Source organism: Pteropus medius, unplaced genomic scaffold (genome assembly GCF_902729225.1).
Source record: "Pteropus medius unplaced genomic scaffold, Ma_sr-lr_union100, whole genome shotgun sequence".
In the NCBI taxonomy this organism is placed as follows: domain Eukaryota; kingdom Metazoa; phylum Chordata; class Mammalia; order Chiroptera; family Pteropodidae; genus Pteropus; species Pteropus medius.
The window spans coordinates 18,029,549-18,053,973 of record NW_024340696.1 but is presented as its reverse complement, the minus strand read 5'-3'; the positions used below and the strand labels follow the sequence as shown (position 1 = coordinate 18,053,973).

At 45.9% G+C, this 24,425-nt stretch overlaps 1 protein-coding gene across 4 annotated transcripts in view; it reads right to left on the bottom strand.

Moving 5' to 3' along the window:
• The window catches only part of TSPAN18 (tetraspanin 18), a 175,591-nt gene that overhangs the window by 133,343 nt on the left and 17,823 nt on the right, over positions 1-24,425 (bottom strand). For 3 of the 4 annotated variants that reach the window (XM_039867595.1, XM_039867619.1, XM_039867608.1), the window contains exon 2: positions 12,235-12,315. The gene's annotated coding sequence lies outside the window, so the exon portion shown is untranslated. Of the gene's footprint in view, positions 1-12,234; positions 12,316-16,225; positions 16,313-24,425 lie in introns of all 4 variants that reach the window. The other variant, XM_039867600.1, reaches the window with a different exon arrangement.

Sequence of the window (24,425 nt, the reverse complement as noted above, 5' to 3'; positions counted from 1 at the left end):
AAAACTCTGCCTTTAAAAGACATCTTCTGTTGTCCAAGTTCCAGATCGTTGCTAGTCAGTGGTGAGTTTATATGTGTATGTAATGTGTATGTTAGCTTCAAATGAGCACGTTTTTGTTACTTAACCTTTAGCAAACGTTGTGTTTACGTGGCAGTTAGTTCAGAGAACACCCACTCATCCAGCCAGACCCCAGCACGAGCCGATCGATTCTGCTACACGGGCTTCTCTCGAGAATAAGGATTTAGAATCACCGAAGTTCTCTTTGCACCCGGTCCGGATATCCAGCCCGATGCCACTAGATATCTCTGCTCTTGAATAGTAGACTTGAACTAAGTCATGACAGCGCAGTAATTGTAAGGTCAAGGACACAGAAACTGGATTACTGCCAATGCTGCCACCTCCGTTCACGTCATTCTACAAACTTTGTGGGGTTCATTCTTCTGGAACTTTCTTCATGTATTTTTTTTCTTTTTCTTTTTTTTTTTAAATATCCATGAATATATTTTAAAAGTGTGAATCCCATTATTTACTCACTTTTTTTGTGTACTGTCATGTTTGCTTGTTGACTGGCATGGTTATATAACGAAGTTCACTAAAAGGAAAAGTTTTACTGCCTATGTTTCTTTTCTGGCCATTATTAGAATTGATTTTATTTCATCGTTGTTACTGAAAATAGTTTTGTTGTATAGAGGAGGCAGGTATTAAGAAGTCATCTTCCTCAGGTGTCGGATACCTAGGTATGCCCTGCTGCACCTGTTCTATTTTGTATTGGGCACCAACAGCCAACGGTGCCTTCCTTCCAGGTGGTTACCAAGCCCAGGGTTTGCCCTTGCAGCTGGCTGAGAAAATAACATCTGTTTGTCCCGGTGTCCTGGATGGGCCGCTCTCTGGGTAGCTCCAGGTGGTCTCCAGCGGGCATCTTCTGCAGGTCTCCAAAACCCTATAGTTCCCCATGATCTTTTCCATTTAGACTCATTCCCTGGGTGATCTCACTCAGGCCTAAGGCTTGAAATACTCTCTATAAGCTTATGACTCCCCAATTTGTCTCTCCAGCCCCAACCTCACCCCTGGAGTTTCCAACCATGTTCTTGCCAACTCCATTGAGATGGTTAATAAATATCTCAACTTAAAATTCTCCGAAACAGAACTCAGTATGTTCCACTCACCCTCCACCAAAGCATAGCCTACCCAGGCTCCTCCATCTCAGGCACAAACACGTCATCCTTGACTCCTCTCTTTCTCTCCCACCCCATCCAATCCATCGGCAAGTCTGTCAGCAATACTTCCAAAATAAATCCTGAATGCTTTGGTTCCTCAGCTCCTCCGCCACCATTTTGTCCTTCCAAACCGCCTCATCTCTTGCCCGGATTCTAACATCAGTCACCATGCTGGTCTCCCCATCCCCTATAGTCTGTTCTCCACCCAGCAGCCAGCGCGATCTTGGTAAAATGTAAATTTGATCCTTTCTCTTCCTTGCTCACTGGCTTCCCATCACACTTAGAATCAAAATCCAAAGTCCTCACCCTGGCTGGCAGCTCCCTTCTGGCCTCCTCTCCTTTCCCATCACCCTCGCTCTGGCACTCTGGCCTCCTTGCTGGTACTTCAACATGCCAGCTGCCTGCCCATCTAATGGCCCTGAAGCTTGCTGTTCCACCAGGAAGGCTCTTCCCCCAGACAAAGTCAAGGCTCGCTTCTCATTGCTTTCAGGTCTCTGCTCAAACGACATCTGATCAGGAAGGACTTCCTAGTGCCCCCTGTCCAAAATAGCAATCCCCTGGCCACTCCCTGTCCCTTCCTGCACCTAATACTGTTTGACATTTAGTTTTTTTGGTTTCTGTCTCTCCAACCAGAAGACAAGCTCCATGAGGACAGGGTCTTTGCTGTTTTGTTCACGATGATCTTCCCAGCATGCAGAGCAGTACCTGGTACATAGTAGGCACTCAACAAATACTTATCGAATCAATGAATATGAACTCACATTTGACATTTGCCCTCAAACTAACTCTGGGCCAGGTATCATTATCCCCACCAATTCTGCAGATGCGGAAACTGAGACTCAGAGAATGGGAGAGACTTACCTCTCAAGATCCCTCAGATAGTTAATGATAGATCCATGATCAAAACGGAGACTTCAGAGAATCGGAAATCAATGGAGAAAATTAACAAACACCACAAGCCGGTTTTTGGAAAAGCTGGATAAAAGCAAAAGGCCTCTAGCCAAGTTAACTAAAATAAATAAATAACTAAATAAAAATAAAAAAGAAGAGAAGAAGAAGAAGGGGAGGAGACACAAATTACTAATACCAGATATAAAAGAGGGGACATTGCCATAGTTCCCACGAACATTAAAAGGATAATAAAAGAATACTATAAATAATTCTATGATTAACTTAGATGAAACAGACCAATTCCTTGAAAGACACAATCTGCCAAAACTCACAAAAGAAGAAATAGAAAATCTGAATAGGCCTGCATCTATTAAATAAATTAAATCAATAATTAATAAGCTTTCAAAACAGAAAGCATAGGGTCCATATGGGTCACTTGTGAATTCTACCAAACATCTAAGTAAAAATTTATGCCAACTCTCTAAAGTCTCTTTCAGAAGATATGAGCAGAGAGAATATTAAATAACTCATTCTAGGAGACCAGCATCACCCTAGTACCAAAACCAGACAAAGAAAACTACAGGCCAACATCTCTCATTAACAACAAAATAATAGCAAATCAAATCCAACAATATATTAAAAGAATCACAGACTATGGCCAAGTGGAATTTATGCCAGGTATCCAAGGCCAGTTTAACATTAAAAAATCAGCTAATGTAATCCATCACTCCAACAGGCTAAATAAGAAAAAAAATCATATGCTCATACCAACAGATGCATAAAAAGCATTTGACAAAATCCAATATCCATTCATGATTAAAAAAAAAAAAACACCTTGGCAAACTAGGAATAGAGAGGAATTTCCTCCACTTGATAAAGACCATCTGCAAAAAACATACAGCTAACATCATACTTACAGTGAGAAACTAGAAGCTCTCCCATTAAGATCAGGAACAAGGTAAGAATGTCCCCTCTCACTACTGCTTTTCGATATTGTACTGAGAGTCTTAGCTAATACAATAAGACAAAGGTTTTTTATTATTACAGATTGGGAAGGAAGCTTTTTTAAAATTATTTTTATAGGGTTTTATTTTCACAAATTGGGAAGGAAGAAATAAAATTGTCTTTGTTCACAGGTGACCTGATTGTCCACGTAGAAAATCTGAAAAAAAAAATTGACCAAAAACTCTTGGAACTAAAAAGCATTTATAGTAAAGTAAGGTTACAGAATGCAAGTTAATATACAAAAATCAATCACTTCCCTATATACCAGCAATGAACAAGTGGAATTTCAATTTAAAACACAATATCATTTCCATTAGCACCAGAAGAAATGAAATACTTAGGTATAAATTCAACAAAATACGCATAAGTTCTATATGAGAAAAGCTACAAACTGTAATGAATGACATCAAAGGAGAACTAAATAATTAGAGAGGTGTTCCATGTTCATGGATAGGAAAACTCAGTATTGTCAAGATGTCAGTTCCACCCAACTTGATCTATGGATTCCATGCAATCTCAATAAAAATCCCAGCTAGGTGGGACAAACTGATTCTAAAGCTTATGTGGAGAGGCAAAAGTCACAGAATAGCCAACACAGTATTGAAGGAGAAGAACAAGATTGGAGGACTATCACTACCTGACTTCAAGATTTACTATAAATCTATAGTAATCAAGACAGTGTGGTATTGGTGGAAAAAAAATACAGAAATAGACGATGGAACAGAACAGAGCCCAGAAAAAGATCCACATAAATATAGTCAACTGATCTTTGACTAAGGAGCAAAGGTAATACAATGGAGAAGGGGTAGTCTTTTAAACAAATGGTGCGAGAACAACTAGATGCAAAAAAGTGAATTTAGACACAGATCTTACAACCTTCATAAAAATTAACTCAAAATGGATCACAGACCTAAATGTAAAATGCAAAACCCTAAAACTCATAAAAGATAGCACAGAAGAAAAATCTAGATGACTTTGGGTATGGTAATGACTTTTTAAATATAACATCAAAGACATAATCCATAAAAGAAATCATTGATAAGCTAGACTTCAATAAAATTTTTAAAATTCTGCTCTGAAAGATCATTAAGAGAATGAGGAGTCACAGACTAGGAGAAAATATTTGCAAAAGATACATAGGTAAAAGACCGTTATCCAAAATACACAAAGAACTTATAAAACTCAATAATAAGTAAATGAACAAGCTGATTAAAAAATAGCAAAAGACCCGAACAGACAACTCACTAAAGATACACAGATGGAAAATAAGCGTATAAAAAGATGCTCAACATCACATGTCATTGGGGAATTGCAAATTAAAATAATAATGAGATACCACCTCACAGCTATTAGGATGGCCAAAATCCAACAACACTAAATGCTGGAGAGGATGTGGGGCAGCAGGAACTCTCATACACTGCTGGTGGGAATGCAGAACGATACAGCCACTTTGGACGATAGATTGGCAGTTTCTCACAAAATTAAACATACTTTTACCATATGACCCAGCAATCGTGCTTCTTGGTATTTATTCAAATGAGGTGAACATTTATGTCCACACAAAAACCTGCACACAAATATTTAGAGCAGCTTTAGTCATAATTGTCAAAACTTAGAAGCAGCCCAGATATCCTTTGGTAGGTGAATGGACAAATTGTGATACATCCAGATAATGGGATATTATTCAGCATTGAAAAGAAATGAGCTTAGCAGCATTATTTACAACAACTAAAACATGAAGCAACCCAAGTTTTCATTGACAGATGAATGTAAGCAAAATGAAGATGAAGATGAAGGTAAGCAAATGAAGATGAAGGTAAGCAAAATGTAGTTTACACATATAAAGGAATATTATTCAGCCTTAAAAAGGAAGGAAATTCTGACATATGCTGCAACATGATAAACCTTGAAGACATTATGCTAAGCCAGTTACAAACAAATACCGTAGGCTTCCAATTATATAATTATAATTTTTGTTACTTAGGGTAACAAAAATCATAGACAGAAAGTACAACGGTGGTTGCCAGGGGCTGGGAAAAGAGAGGAATAGGGAGTCCCTGTTTAATGGGTATAGAGTTTTAGTTTTGCAAGATAAAAAGAGTTCTAGAGATGAATAGTGGTGATAGCTACTTAATAAAAGAAATGTACTTAATATCACTTAACCGTACACTTAAAAATGGTTAAGACAGTAAATTTTGTTATGTATATTTTACCACAATAAAAAACTGGAAAAGAAGAGTTATCAAGTCATGAAAAGACATGGAGGAAACTTACATGCATCTTACTAAGTGCAAGAAACCACTCTGAAAGGCCACGTTCTGTATGATTCCAACTATATGACATTCTGGAAAAGGCAAAGCAAAGAGACAGTAAAAAGATCAGCGATTGCCAGGGCTTGGGAGGGAGGGAAGGTTGAATTGGCAGAGCATGGAGAATTTTTAGGGCAGTGAAACTATCTGTATGATACTCTAATGGTGGATACGTGTCATTATACATTTGTCAACACCTGCAAAAGGGGCATATCATCAACAGTGAACCATGATGTAAACTATAGACTTTGAGTGACGATGATGTGTCGGTGCAGGTTCACTGACTGCAATACAGGCAACCACCGTGGTGGGAGATGCCAGTAGTGGGGTAGGCTGCATTATGCGTGTGGGGGCAGGGAGACTACGAGAACTCTGCACTTTCCCCTCAGTTTTGCTGTGAACCTAAAACTGCTCTAAAAAAATGTCAATTAAAAAAAAAAAAGGCCTGCAAAGTTCAGAACCCAGTATCCTTCCGTGATCCCACAATGCTTTTCTTTCACAACATGGCCCTGCCCATAACCCCATAAAGGAGACATCTTGGCAACCTCAAAGCACAAGGAATGGCATCGGTCATTTCTTCTCGCATCAGCAGCTACGTGCAGGTCATAAACTGTCACAGCTAACGAAGCGGCACTGCCAGCGGATTTAGACTTTTTCCTTTATTTCTGGGCTATTAATTAAAATATATTATTTATACTTTTAACTAATAAAAGAAGCATCTGGGTAGGGCAGAACCACCACTACTCCAGGTCAGAATGGTAGGGCCATCTCTACCATTCCATAGCTATGTGACCTCGGGCAAGTCACTTCTCCTCTCTGATGTTGACATGGCATCTGAAAATGGGGTTCCTATTCTGTCCCTCTTTGCCACCCCTGGCTATTTGAAAGTTCTTCCACTGTGAATCACAATGCGGGTACTTGTCATTAAAAAACCGTAATAAAGTCTCTTAAGAGGACTTTCTGATAATTTTTGCTGCATAAAGAAAAAAGCAACAATTTTCTCATTCTTTTGATGAGGAAATGGAGACTTCTTATTTTCACTCTATGATGTCAAGGAATGGTCACCCCACAGAGCAAATGGGTCTCCTGGACTTGCCCTCACCTCCAACCGTGCCAGGGAGATGTGGCATCTCTGAGGGGACCACTCCACCAGCTTAGCCTCCCATCAAGATTGACAGATATGTAGCCCTGGGATGAACCTTTTTGGATAAATTTAAAACAATTTGAAAAAGAAAAGAAGAAAAAGGTTTGAGATGGAAAATATCCAAGAAGGAAGAAAAGGACCAGAAAGCTATCATGAGTCACATGTGGACTCAGGGCTGGCCTGAGGCCAGAAAGTTCTAGCAGAAGTTGGGCTGAGTGAGCAGGAAACTGAGGTGGTGAGAACCTGTCATCCTGCCCCTTCACAGACATGGACCAGACAGAGTGAGGGGGAAGCCAGGAGGGGAGATGAGGCCTGGGGGCTGCTGCCCCTTCCTGTGCTTAAACTCAGGGTTTGCACCTCACCTGTCAGAAATGGAGAAAAATGAAGGGCAGCGTTTGGATGATAATGGTAATGATACCCATCACTTTCCAGAATGTTGATTCCTTTCTTCCTGGGAAGTGAGTGACACATCTGACATCCATCATCTCATTTTATCTTGACCATGAAGTCTACAACTGCCACGACTCTCTTCATCTAATGGGAGAGTAAACTGAGTTCATTTGCCCAAAGCGAATAACTAGCTACAAAATAGCCCTGAAATTCATCTAGTGCCAAAGCTATGCTCTCCCTCCTGCATTAAAATGCTTTATAATTTATAAATACCAGATGGAAATTGCAACGTACTTAGCAACAGTGAATCTCTTTCCTACCTGGTTAATGAAAAACTGGGAGCTTGAATCCAACCAGGATTGGAGGGGAGGGGGAAATTACTGGACCGCAACAGCATCTTACTGCATGAATAGAAGTAAAAGGTCTAGACTGAGGGAGGTGATGGTCCCACCCGCCTAGGCTGGGGTCAGAACACAGCTGGAGCTCCGGCCTTGGCTCTGAGTTCTGGACTGTGAAAGTGTCACGTTCAGGCCAGAGTCTGTACAGAGAAGGGTGAGCAAGAAGCCAGGAGAGCACCTGGACTGCATCCTCAGAGGGAGAGAGAGGTAACTATGACCTTTCAGATGGCGGAGAAGAAGACGAGAGGTGCAGACGCAGGAGAACAGCCTGGAAGGAAAGGGGGCGATGCAGAGGGTACAAGAACAAGTAGATTTCAGCTCAGCAGGGAGACACTGACCATCAGACCCAGCCCAAGGCAGCCCAAGGCAGCACAGACTGCAATGGAGGCCATGAACCTCAGATCCCTGGTGGTGATTAAGCAGATACTGACAGCCACCTGGCAGGAACTTTGGGGCAGAGATTCTGCCAAGCATTTAGTTGCCTTTAAGCCCTTTAGATTTGTTTGACCCTGAGAATAGCAGAGAACACTAAGCTACCTTATGGAGGCACTGAGGGTGCTCAGAGAGGTCGAACAACTTGCCTGAGGTCACACAGTAGAGCAGAGCTGTGACTGGGACCTGACAGGTCTTCCTCCAAATCACCCTGGGGGTGGGTAGAAGGTTAGCGAAGCTCACCTAGACCACTGGCCTCTGTTCTCATCCTTTTGCATCCCCAAGGCCTTCCCAGCGTGAGGGAGGATCAGGATGTCCCTCTCACCAGCCTCTGTCAACTCCCTCATGGCTTTTTCACCACCATGACTGCAGCTTTGCTTTAGGGCTACATCCTCTTACCCCACGCTTCCCTGGATCATTCTAGCTCCCAACCAGCCCCACTAACAGTGCCTCACCTCCCTCTAAAAACCAGTAGTGCTTAACCTTGGTTGCACATCGCAATCACCTGGGGAGCTTTAAAATATAGTAATCTTCCTCCAAAAGTTACACATAAAGCTATAGTAATTAAACCAGCATGGTACTCGCATCGGGACAGACATATGATGAAATGGAATTGAGAGTCCAGAAACAAACGTATACATCCCTGGCCAACTGATTTTCAACAAAGGTGTCAAGACTATTCAATGGGGGAAAGAATAGTGTTTTCAACAAGTGGTGCTGGAATAACTGGATAATCACATTCTAAAGAATGAAACCAGACCCCTTCCACATCCCAAATACAAACAGTAACTCAGAATGGAGCAGTGGCCTAAATATAAGAGCTAAAACCAGAAAACTCTTAGAAGAAAACACAGGGCTAAATCTTCATGACCTTAGATTTGACAATGGATTCTTAGATATGATGCCAAAGGCACAAACAGCAAAAGAAAAAAATAGATTAAGACGAAGCCTGGGTTACAGGTTCTCCTGGGGCAGCCGGGCCTCCATCACTCACTCCCTGCCACCTGCTTCCCGCTGTCAGATCTCAGCAGGAGGAAGACCCTGATGCTTCACAGAAATTGCCTTCACTTGCTAGCTCAGCCTGCTGCAGAGGGCTCGCTGAGAGCTAGATATCAAGGGACTTCCCTTTCCGCCTGAGCTCCAAACTCTATAAAAGGCTAGGTGGAGAACATGGGAAGAGTGCCACCGAGGACACAGCCGGTCTCATTCTAAGCATGCAGTGTGGCATGAGTGCCATGGGGTGATGCTGAGTCTTGTGGGGTGCCTCAAGGACACCATGGGGGCCTCTCTGGGCACTGTGGGGGGCCTCTCTGGGCACTGTGGGGAGCCACAGTAGATGTGCGGGTGCTGTCATTGTCACTGTGGGAAGCCGCCATGGTACTGTGGGGCGCAGCTGTGATGCATGCCTCTGGAGGTGTGGAGGGGTGCTATGTGGGCACCGTGGGTTCTGTGGGGTGCTATGGTAAACACACTGTCCTTGGGGTAAGAGCCCTGCATTTGTGTCCTAAATTTGCTGCTTTTTAGAGGTAAAGCCTGGAGTAATTTATAACTTCTCTGAATCCCAGTTGTCCTCACCTCTAAAGAACTTATGAATACCTGCTTCTTGGGATGTGGGGAGGGTCAGCGATTATCCACAAAAAGGGCCCAGTAAAGACCATCAGGGCGAAGTGTAAATCGTGGGATAAAGGCTGGGAAGGAATGTTCACACCGAGGTGGCCCCACACGCCAGGAGTGTCAGAGCAGAAAGCTGACACAACCCAGGCCCTACACTCAACCCTTTTTTAGACCAGGCACGGAAGGAGGTATGTGTCTCCAGGGTAACCTTACTGTTTGGTCACAAACACCCAGCTCTCACATCCCAAGATTCCAAGCCTCCTCAAGGAGGTCACCTTGGGAGGCCACGTCATTCCAGGGGCCGCCATCGTTCAAAGCAAACAGGTATATCTGCTGGCGCTTTCCTCACCCTCATGACCACCCAGTGAGGCGCATGCTGTTTCCCCATTTTATAGATAAGAAAACTGAGGCTCTTGGGGATCAAATCTCTCCCTCGGAGTCAAACAGCAGAGCTGGGATTCAGCTTCCACCAGTCTGGCTCCCAAACCCCAGCAAATGTCTCCCACAACAATGCCCGGCTGCCTGTGGACTTATGGTCATCTTTGTATTTCTCCTGCGACTCTATAAGGTTTATCTGTTTCCTGTCTAACAAGAGGGGCGAGGCTTAATCACTCTGCTCCCTTGGAAACCCTCCCCCACCGACCCCAAAGGTAACTCAGGAACAACAGCAATCCACTCTTGCTGCTTTTTTTGGTACCTAAAGGGATTCTTTCCCCGCATTCACCCAAGCCCATGGCTTCCTCTGATTAGAGAAGCATCCGTAGCAGAAAGGTCCTGGAGAAGTTAAGCTTTTTCCAACTCGCTTCAGAGCCTTCCCCTGATTAAGAAAACCACGCAAGATCCTGGCTTTGTGATAAGGCAATAGCTTCCTGTGGGATCAGGGCGGCCACTGCCAGGAGGCTCACAATTAAGACCCGGGCCCAGGCGCTGTATCCTGTAGCTGCAGGATACAGATGCTAACGAGGGCGAGAGAGCCCACGCAGGCCCCCGGCCTTGCCGCTCCTGTGCCACTGTCCCCTCGGGCCTCAGCCTGGCTAGAAGCTCTGGGAGCCAAATACCCTGCCTGGGACTCCAGCCTGAAATATCCCAGCCAGCCAGCAGCACAATCCAAAATTGAGAGGAGGATCTGGGAGACCAGAACATCAGATCAGTGTCTAAGAAAGTGATCAAGTGCTTCCCAACCACGAGCACCAGAGGCAATCGAAATTGCAGATGCCATAAGGTAGCTGGTGCAGCACTTGACTTTACAGTTGTACACCCCACCCACTCTCAGAGCAGCCGCAGGGGAGGGGAGGCAGGCAGGGAGGGGACGTAGGGAGGAACAGTGTCGGGAGCTTTCTGCAAGTTCATCTTCTCCCCGAGAAACCCCCACGGCAGATGTCACGCTCTTATTTTAGAGATCAGACAACCAAGACACACAGAGATTTCATGAAGAGCTCAAAATTTAAAAAAAAAATTCTAGGTCAAAGAAACAACTCATTTTTATGTCTTTTTAGGAAATGGAATTTCAGAGAGGTAATTTGCCTTAAAGTTTTTTTTTTGTTTTTTTTTTGTTTTGTTTTTTTTTAACTTAAGCTCTAAGTCACAAAGCTGGTAAGCAAAGGACATAAGAACTGTAGGGTAGTTCAGGCAAGGGCTTCGCATCTCAGCCACGTTACTCACTGCTGTGTGACCCTGGGGAAGTCACTAAACTTCTCTGAGACCTGGTTTTCTCTTCTCTAAAATGAAGGTGCTAAGAATGCCACGTCGCAGGGCTGTGGAGAAGACTGAGTGAGACAGTTCGGGGAGTGTGCTTAGCACTGCGCGTGGCATGGAGAAGACCTCGATGCTGGTTAATCTGACTCTTCTGATTAGCTGGGACTCAAAGCCAGGTCCGTTTGCCCTTCAGACCCTACAGTTATTCCATCGAAGGGCTGAGTCATCCTTTGCCCAGGACTGGCAACCAGATCTCGCAGCTTTCAAATCCCTTCTCCTCTTCAAAGCCTTCCCTGGGCCTCCCCTCCGTCTGGGCCTCCCCTCCGTCTGGGCCTCCCCTCCGTCTGGGCCTCCCTGTCCCACCACGACCCTCGCTTCCTCCAGGTCAGCCCTGGCCTTGGAACCTCGGGAGTTGAAGACATGAAGGCACCGCTGCCCCACTTTACAGAGGAGAAAATGAGGCCCAAAGAGGGAAATGGCTCCTAAGGACTCAGAGGGACGATGGTAGCACAGGTTGGACCAAAGGACAGATGTCCTGACTCTCCATTCAGGAACTTTCCATGAGGCCTTCAGCCCATCACATGTCCTGGCGTTCCCAGAGCCCCAGAAGCTGACCAGGGCTTTTCCATTCTCAATTCCATCATGGAATACAAAATTTATCCAAAAAAGAAAAAAAAGAGAGAGTCCTGAGGTGGGACTATAGTGGGTGTGGCAGGGGTCTGGGAGGTGTCATCGACACAGGCAAGCCCTCCACGAGTCCCCAAGATCTCTTCTTTCCCTTGGAGGGCTCACTCCCTCCAGTCCTTCAACCCTCACTCCCTGCATGGACTCAGGAACAACTCTGACCCACAGCCCCCCGAACCGAGCAGCAGCCAGACTCATGAGACCCCACTTCAGCTTCGGCTTCTCTCTCTCCACACCTCACCTTTGTTCCCCATCCCTAAACAAACACCTGGGAGCAGGGACAAGACTAAAGCCACCCTTCACCTGCCCTGCACCCTGCCCTGCACCCCACCCCGCCCCAGCACGAGCTGAGAGTTCTCCCACTCAGAAAGGGAGGGTTTGGAGGGCAGGGAGAGAAGAGATAAGGCCCATTGAATGAGTTGAGATGCCGCTCCACCATGTTGCCAAAATCATACCTTTTTCAACTGGTGCCTTTCCCTTCAAGGTTGTCAAGATTCTCTTGAGGTCTCTCTTTGATGGTGGCTTCAGGATAAACTCTAGAAGGAAAAGAGAGAGAAATAAGTTTTTAAGAGGCAAGGGCCAGTGCAGCTTCTGGGGGCCACCGCACTCCAGATGTGCACCCACCCCCTGAGGTGTCTGCTCCCTCCTTCCACCTCTGCAGACACAGAAGCCAGACAGGGTCCCTAAGGCCAGCAAGACAGAACTAAGCACCTAGCCCCACACAGGCCCCCAGAATGGCGTCCCCAGTGCCTACAGATCAGGTCATGTGTTCAGTCTTCCCAAATCAGCCTGGTAGCTTGTGCAATGTCCACACGAGATGACATCGAGCATGCTGATCACATCCCATGCGTTTCTTTGCTTCTAGCTAGAATATTATCAACTTGGTGTGGGATCTCGATTTCCCTCAGGCAGAAAAAAGGCTTTCTGAGTAATTTTGAGGATGCGAAAGAGAATTAATCATTGTCTAATGAATGCAAGCTCTTTGGGCAAAACAATACTTTCAAGATCTGGTATCCATGAAGAGATAAGTAGTAAGAGGAGGGGTGTCTCTGGTGATGAGAAAAACAATGCAGCCCAGAGTGCAGGGGCCAAAGTCCAGCCTCTCTCCTCCTCCTTCTCTGTCAGTTTGACTGAGTCCCTAGGTCACAAAAGAAGGATCCAATGCACCATGTCCAGGTTACATACCTGCCAGGCAAACCTTAGGCCAGTTCTAGGGGAACCAGCTTATTCACATGCACAGCTGAGAAACAAAGGCAAAATTTATAGCAGAAAGGGGAGAGCCCAGTTCCCCGACTTATCCCTTCCTACTCTGTCTGCCCTCAATGAACAGGCTGCACAATGGAAGCCCTGATCAAGTTTCAGGTTGTCTCAGCTAATTATGACAATAATCCTGACACCCTCTGCAATCCCGTGAGAAAGTACCACCACTTCAGGGATGAGGATCATGAACTCAGAGGGGTTAAACAACTTGCCCAAGGTCATACCACTGCAATGGGGCAGAACCATGACTAGAACTCGGACCCTGGGAAGTCAAGCCCAGTGCAAGGGCCACCTCCACAGCAGGAGATGTGCAAGCAGGAGAGCAATGAGTTCCAGCTCCGCTCTACGGATCCCAGCATCAGGGCACCCCACGCCCGGGAGAGGTTCTCAAAAGCCCCTGCTAACCGAAGGGGAACAGGGCTTGGTCGGTGGATGCGACCTCAGTTTATTTGGTTCTCTCTGCCCCAGACATCCACCCAGTCAGCATCAGCCCAAGGGACCTCATGCATCCTGAGCCAGACTAAGGCTACAATTGGAGGAATTCCTGATAAATATGCATACACATACATATACATGTATATGTGTGTGTGTGTGTGTGTGTGTGTATTTTTTTTCATTTTTGAACTACAAAAATGAAAGTTCTTCCTCACCCAGGCATCCTATTTTACACAGAGAACCACTTCAAAGACTTTGTACTGTGACCTTCTAGATCTCATTCTGTGTAATCACATACGCGTGTGCATGCATGTGTGTAAGCATGTGCCCATGTGGGCCCACACACAGACGGTGTGACTACACAAATGGGACCCTACCACACGTGCTCTATGACGCCACTTATCAAGGATAGTGTGTCTACCCACGGCTGTGAGACCTCGCAGATCTCGAGTCTTCTTCACAGCTGCACAGTCCCCTGTAGTAGATGTGAACCATAATTTATTTTCCTCCCCGACCATGGATATGTGGGGCACCTCTGTTTCTGGCCAGTATAATCACAGCCTTGCTGCAGTGACCCCCACACCTCTGCGTGGCAGTGACCCCCACACCTCTGCGTGGCAGTGACCCCCACACCTCTGCGTGGCAGTGCCTATGCAATTCCGAAGCCCGGATGCCTAGAAGCGGGCTGGCTGGGCGGGGGCTCCGCACATTCCACCTCCGAATAGATGCGGACAGACTGTCATCCCCAAATGCTGGATCGATCCCCCTCACGAAGCAGGGCAGAAGGAGCCCCTTTTCCTGGATGCAAATTGGAACCCAGGGTTCCATCTACAGAAGGACTTTTCTGGTCCCCTCTCAGTAGCCTGGGAGGCCAAGTCCTCTGGACAAAGGGAGGAGCTGATTTCTTGGCTCACATAGATGGCCACTGCTCCCCTGCCTGGGGGCATCTCTGAGGAACTCCAGCCCACCTGAGCCAGGAACTACATTTACGGCTCAGAACTGATAATGAGCTTTTATGAGCTCTGGGGACCGCGAGGAACAAGCATTAATGTCAAGCGTGCCTGTCAGCCACGCAGCCTGGGTGAATGTCACACATTAACGAAATTAAAGGCCGTGGCCACACCGGGAAGGAGCTGCGGGCTGCGTGTCAGGTGGAGCGGGTAGGCCTGTCAATAACAGAATTACTTTCCAGGTTTTGCACTCCTGAGCCTGAAGCTGTCTCCAGTCTTCAGAGGAATTCTGCCTTCCTGCAGCAGGAGAGGAGATTAGTTTATTACCAGTCTTCCAGGAGAAGCGAAATCCAGCACTAATCCTAATTCCTATTTAAGCAAATCTGCATTGTGTGAGAGAAACCAGCTGGGCTCGGAATTTCTTCCTTCTTTCCCCTGAGATCTCATTCCAGCCCCCTCCTCTCCATGGGGGAGGGAGGTCACTGCAGATGTTAGACTCAGCGCTCTCGCTCTCGGAGAAGGAGAAAAGAATCCCAGGGTTTAGGCCAACAGAGGGACAGGGGATGGATGACAAGAGGCAGCACTGATGGATGGTGGCTGGGCGATGGTGGTCGCTGTTGACCTGGTTGTCTTGGGCTGTGGAAAGAAAAGGCTACCACCCTCTGGACCCCAGACTCGTTCTTGCTTTCGACAAAGATCCCCAAGTTTGAAGTGGCACAGGTTGAAATCCTGAGTTCACCTCTAACTACCTCTGCGACCTTGGGCAATTGACCTTCTTTCTTAATCCGCGTCTCAACTCCTCGTCTGAGAAACAGGGTTAACAATAGCTGGTAACTTATAAGATGTGTGAGAATTGCATGAGGAATGTGTGCACAGGACTTAGCAGACAGCCCGCCATGCGATATCCTATTTCTTGAATGTAAAACTCCATGGATTATAATCACGCCATTATTTTATGGACTTCTAAGAAAGAAAACACTGACAGTTAATTAATTATGACATGTCAGTTTTTCTAGGATGCATTTTGGTTTCAGAGACATTAAAATATTAAAAAATAAAGTGTGCCTTTGACTTCACGATCTATAGTAAGAGCTTAATCAATGGCAGTGAATGTGATAATTATTAGCCAAGTCCTCCCATTTTGCAAGGTCCAGATCAGAACTCAGATCTTTTTTCTCTTCTTTCTTCCAAACAAAGCAGATCTGCATCATGTGAGGGAAAGCAGCTCTCAGGTTACAAGAAAAATTCTGAGAGCAACTTTGGTGTCCTAGATGAGGCCCAGTTGAGAAACTTTAATCTCTAGCCTGATATTTCCTATTCTGTTTTTAATATAAAATAGAACATATACACAGCAGAGCACACATCATGAGTATGCAGCCTACTGAATTTTCACAAACACAGCACCTCTGCATAATCGACACCCACATCAAAGATTCCTCTCTATTTATCAATCACTGTTTCTCTCCCATCCCATGTCTCTCAAATCATCCCTTACTCTCCATCCATCCCACCACCCCTGCCCTGCCCTGTCTGGGCTCAGCCTTATCATTGCCTGTTGGCTGGCTACAAATGGGCTACTACTGGCTGATCTGCCAGCCGGTGGCTGAGGAATTTCCCTCTGACCTACTCTCTCCTTTGCTGTAAGACTGAGCTCATAAATGTAGAGTACCACGTCTCTCTTCTGGCCTCCCTTTGCGTACACATGGAGCCTTTTATCATCTGACCCCTGGTTGCCAATCTTTCCAGGCCCACCTTCAGGTCCTCACAATATGTATAGACCTCACAGTCAAACTGAACTCACCTGCCAAGTGTGGACAATCGTAGTCCACCTCACTGGCTTGAGCTGGGGATTAGATGAACTAATGAATCGTAAGTGTTCCCATGGGACCTGGCACAGAATAAGCAATCAATCAATAAACAGAGGAAGCAGGAATTCTGTAAAATAGAACCTGCTTGCTACTTTCTGTAAGACTATAGTGGCCGTGATTAGAGGTTTCAAGTTATACTTCTCAGAATCTTCCCTCTCTCCTCAGATGGGATCTACACACCAGACATAAGCTAAGATTTACTTACTTCATAACAGTTGGACTTTCTCATATTTTATATACTATGTTTCTAGACAACATTGAAGACCACTGCTTTAGAGTCCCTTGATATCCTAGAATACCAAGTCAATAGGATTTCAGAGAAGGAGGAGAGCTGGGGAGTCTTCCTGGAAGAAGCAGCAAGGAAAGGATGGATGGAGGGAGGTCGGCGATCAGCCGACATGATGAGCTTTTTCCTGGCTAGCTCCTGCTACCACCTTTTTCTCTCTCTCTCCCTCCTCCCCGCATCCACCCTACAGCTCTTCCTGGCCCCTAGGTGGAACTGCCATCCTTCTGAGCCCTGTGACCACAAAGACTCTTGGTCTTGTGCCCCAAGAAGAGGCAGGATCCTCAGTGAGACCCTGGAGGCAGCTCAGGCCCCTCTCCCCACACCTATGCCAGGCCACAGGATCCAGGCTGGGCCACTGCCAGCTGATGCATGGCTCATTGACAGATAAAAGCTCTGCAGTTTATGGCTCCAAAGCAAAGCCAGGGCTTTGTTTTGCTTTGTTTTAAATTAGCAACGCAGGGGGTTGGTGTGGGGGTGGGAGAGAGGGAGAGGAGCCAAGGCTCATTCAGGAGGCGTTCCTGCTGTGTCCTGCATCTCAACCATCCCCTGGGCCGCTCTTAATGAAGCAGCATCCTGTCTCTGTGTCTTCTCTCCACCTGCACTTGTCTCGCTGGGGGAGAGCACTTCCCAGCACCACCCGCCCTGTCATTCAGCCCCATCACCCTCTGCTCCCATAATGAGTCTCTGAATTGGCCTGCTAATCGTACCCCAGAGTCACAGTGGGGCTGAGGTGGGAGTCGTGACAGCCTCAGAAAGATTGGGATTTATTTTTGTTCAGGGAAGGGCACAGCCCAGTGGGTGCTGGCCCTGCTCGCAAGAGATCCAGTGGCAAGGAACTCCCATCTGAGCCCATTAGCTCTTGGTGGCCTGGGGAGGGTGGAAGGGACAAGGTGAAGGGGATGTAGCAACCCATAAGTAGGTACATGAAGCTGTTTATTCTCAACGCAACTGTCATTAGGAATCATCTCCCCACATCTGCACCTCCCATCGGTTTTGAGACTTTTCTGCAGATGGCACGTGCCAGCCAAGGTCTCCTGTGCCCTCCTAGTAGAACCTGCATGAGACAGACACCGCCACGATGCTCAGCTGAGCAAGAAGGAGACTGACTATGTAGCCTCTGGGAACCTGAGACCCCCTGTCACCAGCGGGCACTGTCCTGCATTTGCTCCCCCTCTGCCCTGTCTGGAAGTACTTTCTTGTTACCTGAAGGGGGTAAGGACAAGAGCTATCCATCCACTGGAGCTCACTTTACACTTGATCTTCACTCTTCCTCCTCCCACACTGCAAGGGAAGTGTTATCGCTCTTCCCCTTTTCCAGATGAGGACGGTAAGCAGCAGCATTTTTACATAACGTAACATTGGTATGTTGTTCTTGGAGAAAGAGAAACGGAAAACTCAAATGATTCTATCTACAATGTCTGATAAGTAAGGCTCACTCATTCTCACAAGGTTAAGTGCAGCAGACCGGCCAGTAAGCACACAGCATCTGGGACCAGGGCATCTGGTCCCAGAGAGACCTGGAAGCCTGATGGTTTAAGGGACCTGTCCCTGAAGGTGGCATCTGGCCTGCCCATCCCTACTCCACAGTGTCATCTGAATGAACAAACGGAAGACATGAAGACATAACTCTTCTACCAAGTGACCAGTGTCCTCCTCCTCTCTAGCAAAGAAAGAAACTGAGGCTCAGAGAGACCAAGGGGCTTGTCTGTAGTCACAGAGCTGAACCAGGCTGACGGAGGACTGGAACCCACAATCTTGTCTACAGCCTGAGTCCAGCCGGCATTAGGCCAACCCCATAATGTCCATTCTCCCTGGGATGCATCTGAGAGGTTCTCAGGCAGAGATACCTGGGGGTTCAAAGTCTACAAGAGTAACCAGTGCTTCTCTTAGTGCTGAAGTTGGCTTTGGTATGAATTATGTCTCCACACATTCCAGATCTTGACCTGAACATGGATCCACTGTGCAGTCTTACACATAGAGGGACATGTTCCAAGGACCTTCCGCCTCTGGGAGAAGCAGTACGGTCAAGCGTCACTTAATGATTTTTTTTTTTTTTTTTTATGTAAAGTCAATGACAAACCACGCATATAATGGTAGTCCCATAAGGTTATAATGAAACTGAAAAATTCCTATCGCCTAGTGACATCGTACCCATCATAACATCCACTAGTGACATCGTGGCTGCCTGACGTTGTCGTAATGTTGCAATGCAATGCATTCCTCATGCGTTTGTGGTGATGCTGGTGTAAATAAACCTACTGTGCTGCCAGCCGTATAGAACTATAGCACTTACACTGACGTACAGTAAATAATGCTTGATAATGATAATTACTGTTACTGGTTTTCATCTTGATAATGATAATAAATTACTATGTTACTGGTTTTCGTATTTACGTTTGTATTTACTACACTTTTTATTGTTACTTTAGAGTGTACTCTTTCTACTCATTAAAAACAAAGTGTGCTGTAAAACAGTGTGCCATGTTGGGCTGGCAGCAGCCTCATACATCTTGTGTTCACCGTGTCTCTTGATTGCATCATTTTCTTTTGTGTTGGATTTAACCTTGTGTTGTTTTATAAATTTACTGTAGCTTAAGTGTACAGTGTTTGTAAGGTCTACATTAGGGTACAGTAATGTCCTAGGCCTTCACATTCACTCACCACTCACACGCTGACTCACCCAGAGCGACTTCCAGTCCTGCAGGCTCCATTCATAGTAAGTCCTATATAGGTGAACTATTTGTTATCTTTGATATGGTATTTTTACTGTACTTTTTCTATGTTTAGATATGTTTAGATACACAAACACTTAACAGTGTGTTATAATTGGGTACAGTATTCAGTTCAGTAATATGCTGTACAGGCTTGTAGCCTAGGAGTAACAGGCTATACCACACAGCCTAGGTGTGTAGACTAGACCCCCCTAGGCTTGTGTGAGTAAGTGCACTCTGTGCTGTACACACGACGACGAAATCGCCTAATGACACATGTCTCAGAACGTATCTCCATCATTAAGTGACACATGGCTGTATTGAAAAGTCATGTGACGGCCACAGAGATGTTTCCAAAAGGGGCTCCCCGGCACTACTAGCAAAGAAGCTGGAAGCCGAGAACTCACGACCAAAATGGAGTGGGTGGCCCAACCCCACTGCTAACTGCAGCTTTCCCCCTCAACCTGGGGCTATTAATTCCCACTTTATAACTGTGCATTGTTGTGGCAGATTCTGGGAAAACCAAACCCCAACTCTGTAATTCTTCTTTGCTTAAGTCCATGTAAATATACTAAGGCAAAAAAGGATCGGAGGGAGGTAGGACTGCAGAGCCATTAGCATTTTGATGGATTTTCCCGATAGGTGGAACACAAGAGCTTTAAAATTCATAGTGCAGAGATTAATCCTTCCAGGCACACTTCTCTCTCCCCAGCTTGAGGTGGTCAAGAACTTTTTACCCCTTTAAACCTTGATTAGGAAAAAAAGTCAGGAACTCAGATTGCTTATTAGTCTTAAGATTCCTACAGAGAAAAGACAAGACAGGTTTTCCAGACTTGAGTGCGTAGAGCCCTCCAAACACAATTAAAAGGCAGGATCAGAGGTGGGGGTGGTGAAAAGGCTGTGGCACTGCATGGTGTGGGAAGAGCATCCTTGACTCAACAGAAGCAGAGCTGAGTCCAGGGGAGAAGACTGCCGATTCCCGGCAGCAAGCTTCACCTTCTGTAACTGACAGAGACCTGACATCCGCGGTGCCCACTGGGCAAGCATCTCCGAAGCGCATTGCTATGTGCTGCATATAGGTGCTTGGAAGAGAAGGATCGGGAAGATAGTTCAGCTCAACAAATACACGATCTCAAGAAACTCAGTCTACACGGGGAGAGAGACAGGGAAATTGATGATTACAATAAAACATGGTGACAGAAGACAGTGCGGTTGCCCTGGCATGCTGGGGAGGGAATGGGGGAGGCGCCTCAATTGAGCTGAGTTTACGAGCGGGTCATATCCTGTAGAGAATTCTGGGTCCTCCTTTAAAACTTTCTTTTGAAAACCAATGTGATGTAATATTAAGTATAGAAGGGGAGGTGCACAATGTTTTCTAGTGTATGATCAGAAAGACTATATATATATATATATATATATATATATATATATATATATATATATATATATATATATACTGTTGAGAAAAATGATCCAAAACTTGGAAATAAAGCAAAGAGAGGTCTGTCTTTTCTACGTCCTATGGGGGTATTGTTCAGCAAGCCCCATCAAGGATTATTTATCTAGGGGATTCTAGAGGAATATGGCTTTCACTTGGGTGAAGTTACATACCTATTTGTAGGGCGTGTAGAAAAGATTACCCCAAAGGTTATGATGTTATCGCCCTGTAGGGCATTAACCAGTTTTGCATCCGATCCAGCCATCTAGTCAAGCATTCTTTCTCCAATGTCTATATAACCACTGTTTCTCTAATTCTCCTGAGAACCAGCTTTACCATCCTGCCAGCTCCCTCATTAATGAGTTAAATCAATCTCTGACCCATGTTTGTTTTACATTTATATGAGGTTTTATAGGATTTATAATTTTTTGAAATTTGTACTTTGACAGTACATGCCCAATTACACACACACACACACACACACACACACTACACAGGAGAAAAAATTGGAAAGAAATATAGCAAAATGTTACCCATGGGTATCTTTAGGCAGTTGGCATATGTATATATGTGACTTTAATAATCGGGGGGGAAAAAGTGATAAACATTATTTTTTAAACAGAGAACAATCCCCCTCCCCCCAATCTAAACGTCCCCATCTAAAATTCCCTGAATTAATAGCTCACGCAGACTCCTTGCTTTTCCTGTCTGTGGGATAGGGCGCTAAGCACTTTCTGTGGATTATCTCATTAAGGCCTCACCAGCACCCTCTGTGAAAGGAACTATAACTCTCCCCATTCTACAGACGAGGAAACAGACACACGAGGAGTTAGCCACGGATCATAGGTCTAAGAAGGGGATCTGAATCCCAGGCCTCAGAGGCTGCCTGCTTAACCACCCTGCCAGACGCCGGCCCCCCACATAGAAAAGGAAGAAATACGCACAGATGCTGGGCTGCCAGGGTCAGGCTTGGAGAAGCCTGTGTTCCCACTCACTCCCAGAGCACACAGCGTGCTGGGAAGCCAAGCGCAAGCCTTGCCAGCCTTGAATTGAATTCACATGTGTCACCCCCACACGTGCAGGCAGGGAGCAGGTCTTCCCCATTCTTGAACTCCTCATCACATTGGGATGGGGGCACAGGGGTGCTGCCGAAATGTCTCAGAGCACCTCACGAGCTGCTCCGAGAGCAGCGCCCCTAGCTAAACCCGTTTACGCACTCTAAAAGCCAGCTTCTGATTAACAGTTCACTCCATCTCTCTCTTCGCCCACACAGGCACTATGGAACTGGTTTACTACCTACATCATAAAGCAGAGGGCAACCTGGCTTCAGCAAAGAGGGGGTCCAGTATGTTGGAAAGGGCCTCAGCCTAGGAACCCTGGAGGATCAGGGCTCTGCCTGTAAATCACTGTGTGACCTCGGGCCAGTTAGCAAGCCTCTCTGGGCCACAGCACCTCATCTTTAAAATGGGCGGGGGACCCACTCTGCTCTGACGCCCCAGAATCAGTCTCGCTTTTGCCGCCGGGGTATTTTATGTGCAGCGGACATGGAGCCCTCGCCAGCAACCCACGCCTATTGATTCTCACTAAAGCTCTTCATGTGACAGGTCACTGTGGGCGAAATCAGTGCAGAAATTAGGTTTTGAGGAATACCATGTGATCTGGAAAGCCAAATTGGGGGGGAGGGGTGGCAAAAGGGGGAGTGTGGGGAGTGGGGAGAGATGCTTCATTTAAATTGGGCTCTTGAGAGCCCCTACAAACCACCCCATCTGTGGGTTCATTCTAATCACAATTTATTTATTTTGGTCAAATACATCTTCCTAGGTCTCCAAACACCTGCAGACTCAGGCAGGATTACTTGGGTAAATACTGTGTTTCAAAAGCTTCCAAATAAAAAGCCCCGTTTTCCTTGATTGAACAATAAATATCCATCCAGCCTTAACCTATGGCCGTGAGGAGGCAGGAGAGAGAATAACTCAGAAATGTCAGCTGCCAAGTGTCAATATTGAAAGACACACTTCTAGGTGATTAATTAAGATCAATAGCCAAAAGAAGCACAGAAGAGCCCTCTTATAAAAACGGGAAATGATGCTGCTAATGAAAATGATTCTAGCAAACACGCTGCTTCTGATTCCTGGGTGAGGTACTGCCCCTTTTGGGATCTCAGTTTCATCCTATCACCTCATTGCCTGTGTTTCTTAAAACAGGTTCCCCATGGGTTCCTCGGGAGATACCAAAGTGAAGAGGAGGTAGGGAGGGCAGAAAAGCCCTAGTCCATCCTAGTTCAACACGGCAGCTCCATGTTGAACTTATGTTTCATATTGGCTGCTCCGTGTTGAACTTTCTTTGACTTCCATGGCTACAGGTAAGTTGAATGCCACTAGACTTAATCATCCCGGGTTATTTTCACTCTAGCATTTACAGTACCCAAGATGGTGCCTCGATTAAGAAACCCCAAGGCATTCTTGTGGCCAAATGGTTTTTATCCAAAGGCATCGTGGAGACTCACATACGATGTCACTTGGGGATGTGATGTTTCTAACTCTGGGATGAGGCTTTTCCATGCCAGTTTGTAAGCCCATATCCCTAGCAAAAGGGTCTTCCAAGACAGATCATAAAGCCACCGTAAGAGCTGGCACGCACGAAAGCATTTACATTGTCCCAGGCGATGTGACAATGAGTGAATGAGAGAGAGAGGAAATCCAAAGGCACTTTACCTCTCTCAGTCCTCACAGCCACCTGACATAATAGGTGTTGATCTTCTCTCCACTTTGCAGATGGAGAATTTGAACATCAGAGAAGTTGAGTAACCTTCTCAAGGCCACACGGCTCCTAAGCCAAGATTTAACCCCAGCATCTTGATTTTTAATCACTGCTTAAAATCTAATGGCCCAGAAAGCCATAGAATACTACACTGGAAGGGAACCTGGGGATCAGTGACCCCTCTCTCCCATTTTATGATGAATAACTGAGGGCCAGAGAGGATAAGAGACTCGCCCGAGGTTCATAATGAGTTCGTAGTGGAGAAGGATTAAAATTCAGACTCTCATCTTGAAATCCTGTTTCTTTCCACTCCACCGTGGCACCACTGGGCCACTCAGGGCAGCACGGTTTGGTGGTCAAAAGCTTAGCTCACATGCAGACCACCGCCCAGTTATAGACCCAACTCTGCCACTAATATGCTGTGTGACTCTCAGCCTCACTGTGCTCCAGTTTCGCCATCCCTAATACGGGAATGATATCTGCATTTAACCTGTAGGGCTATTGCAAGGATTCAGTACAACAGGGTGTTCCCGCGTGGTGTGCTCTCAATAAATTCTAGCTTCTCCGTCCATGGATCCTGGGGCAGAGTGAGAGGGGAACAGAAAATAAAGTGAATCCTTCTGGTGGACTTGGGGCAGAGAACATAGGGTTTCTGTCCTGAGTGCCAACACCCCTCCCCCACTGGAAGTGACAAAATGGCCACTGGCCCTGTTTCCCTAGTCCTCTCTGCCAGGGACATCAGGAGCAAGGCAGAGGGATGAGACCGAGTGAGATGCTATGACGGTGTGTCTCTCTCAAGTCAAGAGTGATTCATCGTCTTGAACTTTCCATTTTCTCTTGACCTCATGTTAATTTCCAGCTCAAAATAAAATGATGTCTCTTCAGTACCAGGAAAAGGCTAAAACATAATTTCAGGTCGGCATACAGTCTGCCTGATG